Here is a 10,147-nt window from a genome sequence, read left to right as displayed (position 1 = left end):
TCTGCAAGAGAGAGGTATTGAGGGGGATTTGGCTATCGAAAAAAAAAAAATGTTCACTGGATTGGCAACAAACATAAATGCTGCAAACTGAATCTTCATGGTACTGATGGCAGTTTGTAACATTGTCTTCCTTTTAGTAATTCTGAGTGCAGTTTGACGTAACAAATGAAAAAAACGGTGTTTTGAATTTCTAAAATATAAAATGGAAATTTCTCTGCCTTGAGCACCTTGTATAGGGTGTGAAGTTCTCTTCTGTACCATATAAAAATATTTTTCGGACCTGCACTCTACTTTGTGTTGTTTTGCACTTCCGTCTTCTTTCTCTAATGCACAAGCTATCCCTGCAAGCTGTAAACCATTTGAGTCTAATAAATGTAATTCTCGTACAAATATGAACTCCAGCATCCACGTATATAACCTACCATGTTGTGTATGTACACTTTGCGAGTAAAAACAGATGAAAATCGTCTTGTGAAGACCGAAATTCTCTCGAAAAAACAGATGAGGGCAGCCAAGCAAGTTGAGATCACGTGACTTGAACTGACTTCACATGAGGACAGTGTGAATACACACATTGCCATGACGCTGCCATGATGACGCAGCTGTGGAATACAGGGTGTTTCAGAATGAATAACCTGTTTTAATATGTTTTAGCATTTATTATATTCAGCTTACAATTCCAAAGAGTGCATCAAATGAAAGAGTAGCTCAGATATTTTTATTTGTAAACCTGTTACAAGCTCTTAAGTCTACAGACTACAGTCTACTTACCAACTTTGCAAACAAAATGTGGTGCATGACCATGAAGCTTTTCTGGATCGTGTCTCTTCAGTGATGAATCAACATTTCATGTAAGTGGAAATGTGAACACACATGATGTGTTTGTTTTGGGGTCACCAGAACCCTACGAGATGGCACAGTAGAAAGAGACTTCCCTAATTAAATGTTCCTTGTGTCATATCCCAGCCGAACGTTTGAGAGCCTTTCTTTTTCTGCGCAGCAACTGTAGCTGGTGCTTCGTATCTTGATCTGTTAGAACTAGGGCTCTTTCTTTATACTGGAAGAAGCTGAACCGCAGAACTTTATTTGGCAGAAGATGGTGTGCCGTCTCTGGCGTGACACACTACACGATTCGTTAAACTACGTTGGTTGCAAGTGGCGGGATGACAGAGCTTGTTATGGATGGCCTCCACCGTCACCTCGTCTGATGCAAAACGATTTTTACCTTTGCGATTCCTAAAGGATCATATGTATCAACTTGCACTAGAAGCTGGTGTACTTGACTTCAGAAACAGGACTGAAATGGTTGTTGCAACAGTGACCTCAGACACACTGATCAAGGTTTGGCAAGAACTCACCTTTCAGCTCAATGTGTGCTGTGAGACAAATAATGCTCACATTGAATAGTTGTAAGGAGAGCTGTTTGAGTTGTTCATTCACTTAATATGTTTTTATAATAATGTAAGCTGAATGCAGTAAATGTTACAAAGCCTTAAAACCGGTATGTCCATTTTGAAACACCTCATAGTGTGAATTGGCCTTCACATATACACAGAATTTTTCCTCTTCGATAGAACCAACCACATCATTATTAAAGAAAGGTTACCTAAAACGCCCCCTATGTAGTCAGTAACATTGCACAACTTTTCCTGAAGCGCCTACTGGTCAGATGGAGAGGTTGCCTAATAGTAATGAGAACATCAAGAAATACTTAAATATTTTCCACTGCTCAGAAATATTGCGTCATCTGTGAGCAATATTGTCAATAACCTTGCCAGTCTCTTGCGTGCTATAGGGGAGCATTGTGTTAACTGTTAGTTGTTGTTATAGTGTTGAAAATGTGTTCAAAACGAGTCAAAAGAACGTTATTTAGAGTGCATCGAAATGTATAATAATTGCAAACATTGTGGTATACTAGAGCAGATGAGTACAATAACAGAAACGTTAAGAATAAATCATATGGTTTATTCCTCATTAAATGTGGGAAAGACCACAAAGGACGATTTTTAAAAAATAATTAATTAAAATTATTAATAAAAGTATACAAGGTAAGTCACTAACTATTCTCACCTAGAACAACTCCGAATGTATGACAGTAGCTGAAACGTTTGTGGGACAAATGTTGCATTGGACAATGGGGGCCATAATATGACATTGGTTTTTTGTCGCTAGGTGGGGTCGCGTCAGAGATATGAGGGTCAACTTTGTATTTAAAATAAAAATGCTATAGTTTGGTACCCATTTTCTGATAGCGGCTATCGAGACGAATCCAATAATGTGTAATAGTATGGTCTTTGAATGTCAATGAAGGTCACAAAGGTGGCATAAACGTCCATTTACAGAAGGTGTTCAAAGATGACCATTGGTATCAATGCAGTGCTGCAATCCTCTTATCACTTCGGCATTTATCGAAGCACATGCTCTTACAATGCTCTCTCGTACACTGTGCAAATAGTAAATATTCGGCGAATATGGCGTATCCATCTAACGTGCCACTGATATGTAAACACCATTCGACAGTTTCGCAATGCAACACTAATAGGAATGGTAAGGCTAGTATCTTCGAATCAAGCGAACGTGAATGACGTATCCCTTCGAAGAATAAGTCGATATGCTTCTCATTTATGGAGAATGCAAACGAAATTCAGTGAGAGCTAGAGATGCTAAAAGATATCCTCAATGTACTCACACTACAAGGTGTACATTCAAATATGTGTATGATAAATTGAGAATAACTGGATCTTTAATGCATCAGAAACATATTCAGCAAAGGAAAGTTGAAGTTACTAATATACAGGGTGAGTCACCTAACATTACCGCTGGATATATTTCGTAAACCACATCAAATACTGACGAATCGATTCCACAGACAGAACGTGAGGAGAGGGGCTAGTGTAATTGGTTAATACAAACCATAAAAAATGCAGGGAAGTATGTTTTTTAACACAAACCTACGTTTTTCTAAATGGAACCCCGTTAGTTTTGTTGGCACATCTGAACATATAAACAGATACATAATCATTGTAAAATGTTAATTACATCCGAAGATATTGTAACCTAAAGTTGACGCTTGAGTACCACTCCTCTGCTGTTCGATCGTGTGTATCGGAGAGCACCGAATTACGTAGGGATCCAAAGGGAGCGGTGATGGACCTTAGGTACAGAAGAGACTGGAACAGCATATTACGTCCACATGCTAAAACCTTTTTATTGGTCTTTTTCACTGACACACATGTACATTACCATGAGGGGTGAGGTACACGTACACGCATGGTTTCCGTTTTCAATTACGAAGTGGAATAGAGTGTGTCCCGACATGTCAGGCCAAAAGATGTTCATTGTGGTGGCCATCATTTGCTGCACACAATTGCAATGTCTGGCGTAATGAATGTCGTACACGCCGCAGTACATCTGGTGTAATGTCGCCGCAGGCTGCCACAATACGTTGTTTCATATCCTCAGGGGTTGTAGGCACATCACGGTACACATTCCCCTTTAACGTACCCCACAGAAAGAAGTCCAGAGATGTAAGATCAGGAGAACGGGCTGGCCAATTTATGCGTCCTCCACGTACTATGAAACGCCCATCGAACATCCTGTCAAGGATCAGCCTAGTGTTAATTGCGGAATATGCAGGTGCACCATCATGCTGATGCCACATACATCGACGCGTTTCCAGTGGGACATTTTCGAGCAACGTTGGCAGATCATTCTGTAGAAACGCGATGTACGTTGCAGCTGTTTGGGCCCCTGCAATGAAGTGAGGACCAATCAGGTGGTCGCCAATGATTCCGCACCATACATTTACAGTCCACAGTCGCTGTCGCTGGCAGGCTGGAGTGGCCGAGCGGTTAAAGGCGCTACAGTCTGGAACCGCACGACCGCTACGGTCACAGGTTCGAATCCTGCCTCGGGCATGGATGTATGTGATGTCCTTAGGTTAGTTAGGTTTAAGTAGTTCTAAGTTCTAGGGGACTTATGACCACAGCAGTTAAGTCCCATAGTGCTCAGAGCCATTTGAAACATTTTTTTCGCTGTCGCTCTACCTGTCTGAGCCAGCAAGGATTGTCCACGGACCAGTAATGCATGTTCCGTAGATTCACTGCCCCATGGTTTGTGAAACCCGCTTCATCGGTAAACAGGTAGAACTGCAACGCATTCTCTGTTTATGCCCTTTGACAGAATTGCACTCGATGAAAAGTCATCACCATGTAATTGCGGATGTAGCGACACATGAAAAGGGTGAAAGCAGTGACGATGCAGTATGCGCATGACACTACTTTGACTCAATCCACCGGCTCTCGCAATGCCCCGTGTGCTCATGTGTGGGTTCATGGCAACAGCAGCCAACACACCAACTGCACCCGCTTCTCCTGTGACGTGCCTGTTACGGACCTGTTCGCGTGCTACGACCATACCTGTTGCATACAGTTGGCGGTAGATGTTTTGCAATGTGCGGCACGTTGGATGCTCTCTGTCCGGGTACCGTTCTGCATACACCCTGCAGACTTCAGCTGCATTTCGTCGACACTCGCCATAGATGAGTATCATCTCCGCCTTTTCGGAGTTCGAATACACCATGGTCACAGTTCCTACAACACTACACTATCACAGACGTCTGGTTCTTCTTCTTCCATATCCAGATGCACCAATTATATCTTCCCTTCCCAGTACTTAGCAACGTAGTTTGCTTTGTCATTGACTTTCAAAATATCATCTTTAGTGCATGTTATAGACATATCTGGGCAAATCAATAGGTGGTCCAAGTCCTGTATTGCTCCGCATTCACACCTATCGCTATCACTGTAACCCCATTTAAATAGGTTTGATTTGCACCCAGTTACTCCAGTGCGCAGCCGGTTTAATGACCTCCAAGTTGTAAAAGGTAGTTGAAATCCTGCAGATCCCTCCTCAAGTAGTTCCATTGTGGAGTGTGGCACCATTTCTTCCCAAAGAGATAGCCGCCTTGCGACGGGCTTGGTGGCAAGCTCTTCAGTAGTTTCAATGAAACTCCTGCGGGATTTCAGCCGGACACGTTGTTTTCGGTGCTTATGCATTAGGTGTCGAGGATCATTCTTTTGTTTTGATCTTTCGATCTCAGCGGCTACTTGTCTGCGGATAGTGGGTGGTGCTATGCCTATGATGGGATAAATGATGTCTGTGGGAGTTGGTTTGAGGCATCCTGTGGCAATACGTACAGTTTCGTTTACGGCGACGTCAACTTGCTTTGTGCGAGCAGAGTTCTTCCAAACTGGCGCCGTGTATTCCGCTGCTGAGATACTCAGCACCAGACCCGTGGTGCGCAAAACATGTGGTTGAGCTCCCCACGATGAACCTGTTAGCTTCCGCAGTGTGTTGTTCCTGGCACAGACCTTTTTTTTAGTGTTGTAACAGTGCTGCTTAAAAGTAAGTGCTCTGTCCAGTGTTACTCCCAGGTATTTTGGGCTGCTTGTATGTTTCAGCTCTTCCCCTTGCCACATGACTCGGAGTTTCCGTTTGGCTTGTTTGTTCCTAAGATGGAAGCCGGATACTTGAGATTTGCTAGGGTTTGGTTTGAGATTATTGCCGTCGTAATAGGTAGCAAGTTCTGTTAAGGCTCCTGTGAGATTTTCCTCCACTTGTTCAAAGGTTTTATCCTGAGTGGCCACTGCTGCATCATCAGCATATATGAACATTCGTGTCTGGTGGCTGATGGGAAGATCATTGGTATAGATGTTAAATAGTATTGGAGCCAAGACACTAACCTGTGCAAGTCCATTTTTCTGTGTCCTCCATCGGCTGTTTTTAGATTGTAAGGTTACATAGTAGCATCTGTTCTGTAGCATGCATTGCACGAACATAGAAAGGGTGTAGTCCTTAGTGACATTATACACTTTCTGGGTAAGTAACTTATTGTTAACTGTGTCATATGCAGCACTGAGATCCAGGAATGCAACCCCAGTTACTTCTCCTCTCTGATAGCCGTCTTCGATGTACTATGTGAGATTAAGGATTTGTCCACAGCATGATTTTCCTGGTCCATATCCAGCTTGTTCGTTAATGAGGGCTTTGTCCACATAATCAGTTATGCATTTGAGGATCATTCGCTCCAGCACTTTAAATAAATGACAAAGCAGTGAGACAGGCCGGAAATTTTTAGCTTCAGCTGGGTCTTTCCCTGGTTTTAATAACGCAATAACCCAAGCTTTCCTCCACAGTTTAGGAATTTGCATTGTTGTGATACAGTTATTCATTAGCTCTAGGATCCATGCTTGTGCTCCCGGTCCAAAATGTTTAATTTGCTCAGATCTCAGATCGTCGAGGCCAGCGGCCTTATTGTTTTTCAAATCGTTGATGGCATCTTGTAGCTCCTGAATGAAGACGGGCGAGCTAGAAAGCTAATCTCCTCGTTCAATTTTCTTTTAATTTTGCCATTCCTGATCTTCCTTTTAGTTTTTCCGTTCATGAGTAGTTGGTGAGCTATCTGATCAGGTGTAACTTCACTGTAATTTGGTTGTGGTTTTGTTAGGTCGTTGTTGAGACTTTTGACCAGTTTCCATGCCTTCCTACTGCTGTGCTTCATGTCCGTCTCTTGTAGGAGATTACACCACTTTTCCTTTCTCGCTTCGGAGATACCAGACATCAGTACCTCACCTGCCTGGATCGTTTCCTATGAGAGGAGGTCCTTATTGTACAGTTCGTCATACTTTTTCAGAGCTTCCTTACTGCTACTATTGAGTCCAGCGATATACTGGGTGCGGCACCCTCTAGGTATGCGCCGTCGAGAGATTTTCTTGACAAGGTCTATAAAAGTTTCATATGATTGAATCTCTGGTTTAATTTTCAAGATCTCCTTATCAAGGTCCTCTGTGAAAAGTTCCCAATAAGCTTTTTTGAAATTGAAGCGTCTCTTGAAGGGCATTACATCTGATTTGATTACTGCAGTAATGCAGCAAGTTATTGCTCTGTGTTGCGATCTTGGAATTGGGTCCTCGATTTGCTTTACAGTTTGCAGGGATACCTTTTCGGAGACAAAGATATTATCTGGATTATATCCTCGTTTCCATCTTCCGCTGTTAAATGATGCAGGCAACTTTGGGTCATGTATCAATTTCAGTTTAACCTGGTCCGCCCAGATTTCGCCATTGTCATTTGTCTCTTTATAACCCCATGCGAGACCGTGACAGTTAAAACTCCTAGTACAACTTTAATGTTTTTTGAATGGAAATTTCCAGGCTCCGTAAATTTGAACCTCGCACTGGGTGGTTTGTAAACGGATGTTACAGTACATGAATGTAGCTCAATAGTTAAAATTTCTATATTTTCTTCGCAGGTCAGAGCACAGGAGCATACGTCTAAGTTCGGTTTCCGTACCTTTCGTGTGGTCTCTCAAGAACTTATTTCATGCCCTGTATTTTTGGTCTATGGCTATTTGGTGCTCTGTGTGTTTCTTCTAACACTAAAACATCACAGTTGTTTCGTTTGCACATGTCAGATAATAAAATTTCTTTATTTACAGACAAGCCTTCAATATTGCAGGAAGTTGTCACTAGTGATGGTCTTGATAAAGGCCTTTTTTGAGTCTCTTCGGAGAGTTGTTTTGTCATCTTTGGTTTTGGTGCTCCGGTGTTTGCAGGATTGGCTGACTAGGTCGTTTCCAGGGGACGCCCGATTGCTTGTTGTGCGAGTGGTGAACGCAATCTTCGTGGAGGCTCCTGCAGTGTCCCCCACAGACGTCTGGTAACACGGTGTACTACAGTTGGTCTGCGTGCGGAGACGAATGCAGAATAACAATAGCAGCAAGCGCTACATGCGGACACTGCGACAGCTAGACCAAACCACAACAGTGCACTACAGCCACACTTGTAAACACGGTCGTCATCGTAAACATGTCCCTGCAGATGCTGCTCGCCGACCGTGGCCCGTGTTTGTTACAACACGCAACTGAACGTCGGAGGTTTCAAGCGTCAACTTTAGGTTACAATATCTCCGGATGTAATTAACATTTTACAATGCAACAAACGGCACTGATTACGTATTTGTTTATATGTTCAGATGTCCATTTAAAAAAACGTAGGTTTGTGTTAAAAAACATACTTCCGTGCATTTTTGTATGGTTTGTATTAAACAATTACACTAGCCCCTCTCCTCACGTTCGGTCTGTGGAATCGGTTCGTCAGTATTTGATGTGGTTTACGAAATATATCCAGCGGTAACGTTAGGTGACTCACCCTGTATATTGCTGAAATATCGCAGAACTTCTTGAGAGTGTTACTTGGCTTTTGAGTGTTACTTGGCTTTTATTCTTTGACTGCATCCACAAAACCCAATCAAATTAGCAATCACACAAAAACTCACAAAGTAATTCCAGAAAACAACACGAAGTAGTCAAATACAAAAACTAAGAATAATCAAGGAACCAAAGGAGTTCCGTGCGCAGGCATACTACGCTGCATTGTAACGTCTCTGCTATTAGCGCGACCACTCGAAACCACTGTCGTTCGCCAAACAGCCTCCGCGCTGAAAGTGCGGAGCATTCGGGACGTATGGGTACTTGAAACGTACCCGCTTACCTGCTCGTGTGTGTCTATGCGGTACTTGCTCGGGCAATGTCTGCTGACTGGACGGTAGAGGCACAAGAAAAACTGTTTCCTCCAATGTCCTCGGTGCTAGCTTGTTTGCTAGCTGAGGTTCTTCGTTACCATCAGCAGGCATGTAAGCTGGCTTGACTCTTTCTATTAACACCATTGTTGACTTCCCATTGTAGGAGATTTCCATCGTATGCGCGTTTCAGCGCAAAATTTCATAAGACCCCGAATACGGTTGTTGCAATGGTGGTTTGATGATGTCTGATCTCAACATAATGTGGGTACAACTGCTCAAGACCTTATGTGTGTAATTTGGTTGATGTCCATGCCTAGTGCCTGGAATAGTGCCTACATCTACATCTACATCTACATTTATACTCCGCAAGCCACCCAACGGTGTGTGGCAGAGGGCACCCCACGTGCCACTGTCATTAGCTCCCTTTCCTGTTCCAGTCGCGTATGGTTCGCGGGAAGAACGACTGCCGGAAAGCCTCCGTGCGCGCTCGAATCTCTCTAAGTTTACATTCGTGATCTCCTCGGCAGGTATAAGTAGGGGGAAACAATATATTCGATACCTCATCCAGAAACGCACCCTCTCGAAACCTGGACAGCAAGCTACACCGCGATGCAGAGCGCCTCTCTTGCAGAGTCTGCCACTTGACTTTGCTAAACACCTCTGTATGACGCTTACCAAATAACCCTGTGACGAAACGCGCCGCTCTTCTCTATCTCCTCCGTCAACTCGATCTGGTACAGATCCCACACTGATGAGCAATACTCAAGTATAGGTCGAACGAGTGTTTTGTAAGTCACCTCCTTTGTTGACGAACCACATTTTCTAAGGACTCTCCCAATGAATCTCAACCTGGTACCCACCTTACCAACAATTAATTTTATATGATCATTCCACTTCAAATCGTTCCGCACGCATACTCCCAGATATTTTACAGTAGTAACTGCTACCAGTGTTTGTTCCGCTGTCATATAATCATACAATAAAGGATCCTTCTTTCTATGTATTCGCAATACATTACATTTGTCTATGTTAAGGGTCAGTGGCCACTCCCTGCACCAAGTGCCTATCTGCTGCAGATCTTCCTGCATTTCGCTGCAATTTTCTAATGCTGCAACTTCTCTGTATACTACAGCATCATCCATGAAAAGCCGCATGGAGCTTTCGACACTATCTACTAGGTCATTTATATATATTGTGAAAAGCAATGGTCCCATAACACTCCCCTGTGGCATGCCAGAGGTTACTTTAACGTCTGTAGACGTCTCTCCATTGAGAACAACATGCTGTGTTCTGTTTGCTAAAAACTCTTCAGTCCAGCCACACAGCCTAGATGCGACACTTGTCGTAACTGCGCTATGAACGCATGTGATGTATCAAATTCTCCTGTCGTAGGACTCCTGTCTTCGATTAAGTCCTCTGGGACGTGGATATTCTGGGCATACACCATTTACGCAGTAGATGTGTCTAAGTCAGGCCTGTAAGCAGTGCATAAACCAAGCAATACCAAAGGAAGAGCCTGTGTCCATTTATCACCATGACACATAAGAGCTGTTTTTAAAGTCCG

This window comes from Schistocerca americana, chromosome 2 (genome assembly GCF_021461395.2).
Source record: "Schistocerca americana isolate TAMUIC-IGC-003095 chromosome 2, iqSchAmer2.1, whole genome shotgun sequence".
In the NCBI taxonomy this organism is placed as follows: domain Eukaryota; kingdom Metazoa; phylum Arthropoda; class Insecta; order Orthoptera; family Acrididae; genus Schistocerca; species Schistocerca americana.
The sequence above is the reverse complement of the archived record's forward strand: the minus strand, read 5'-3'. Positions refer to the sequence as shown.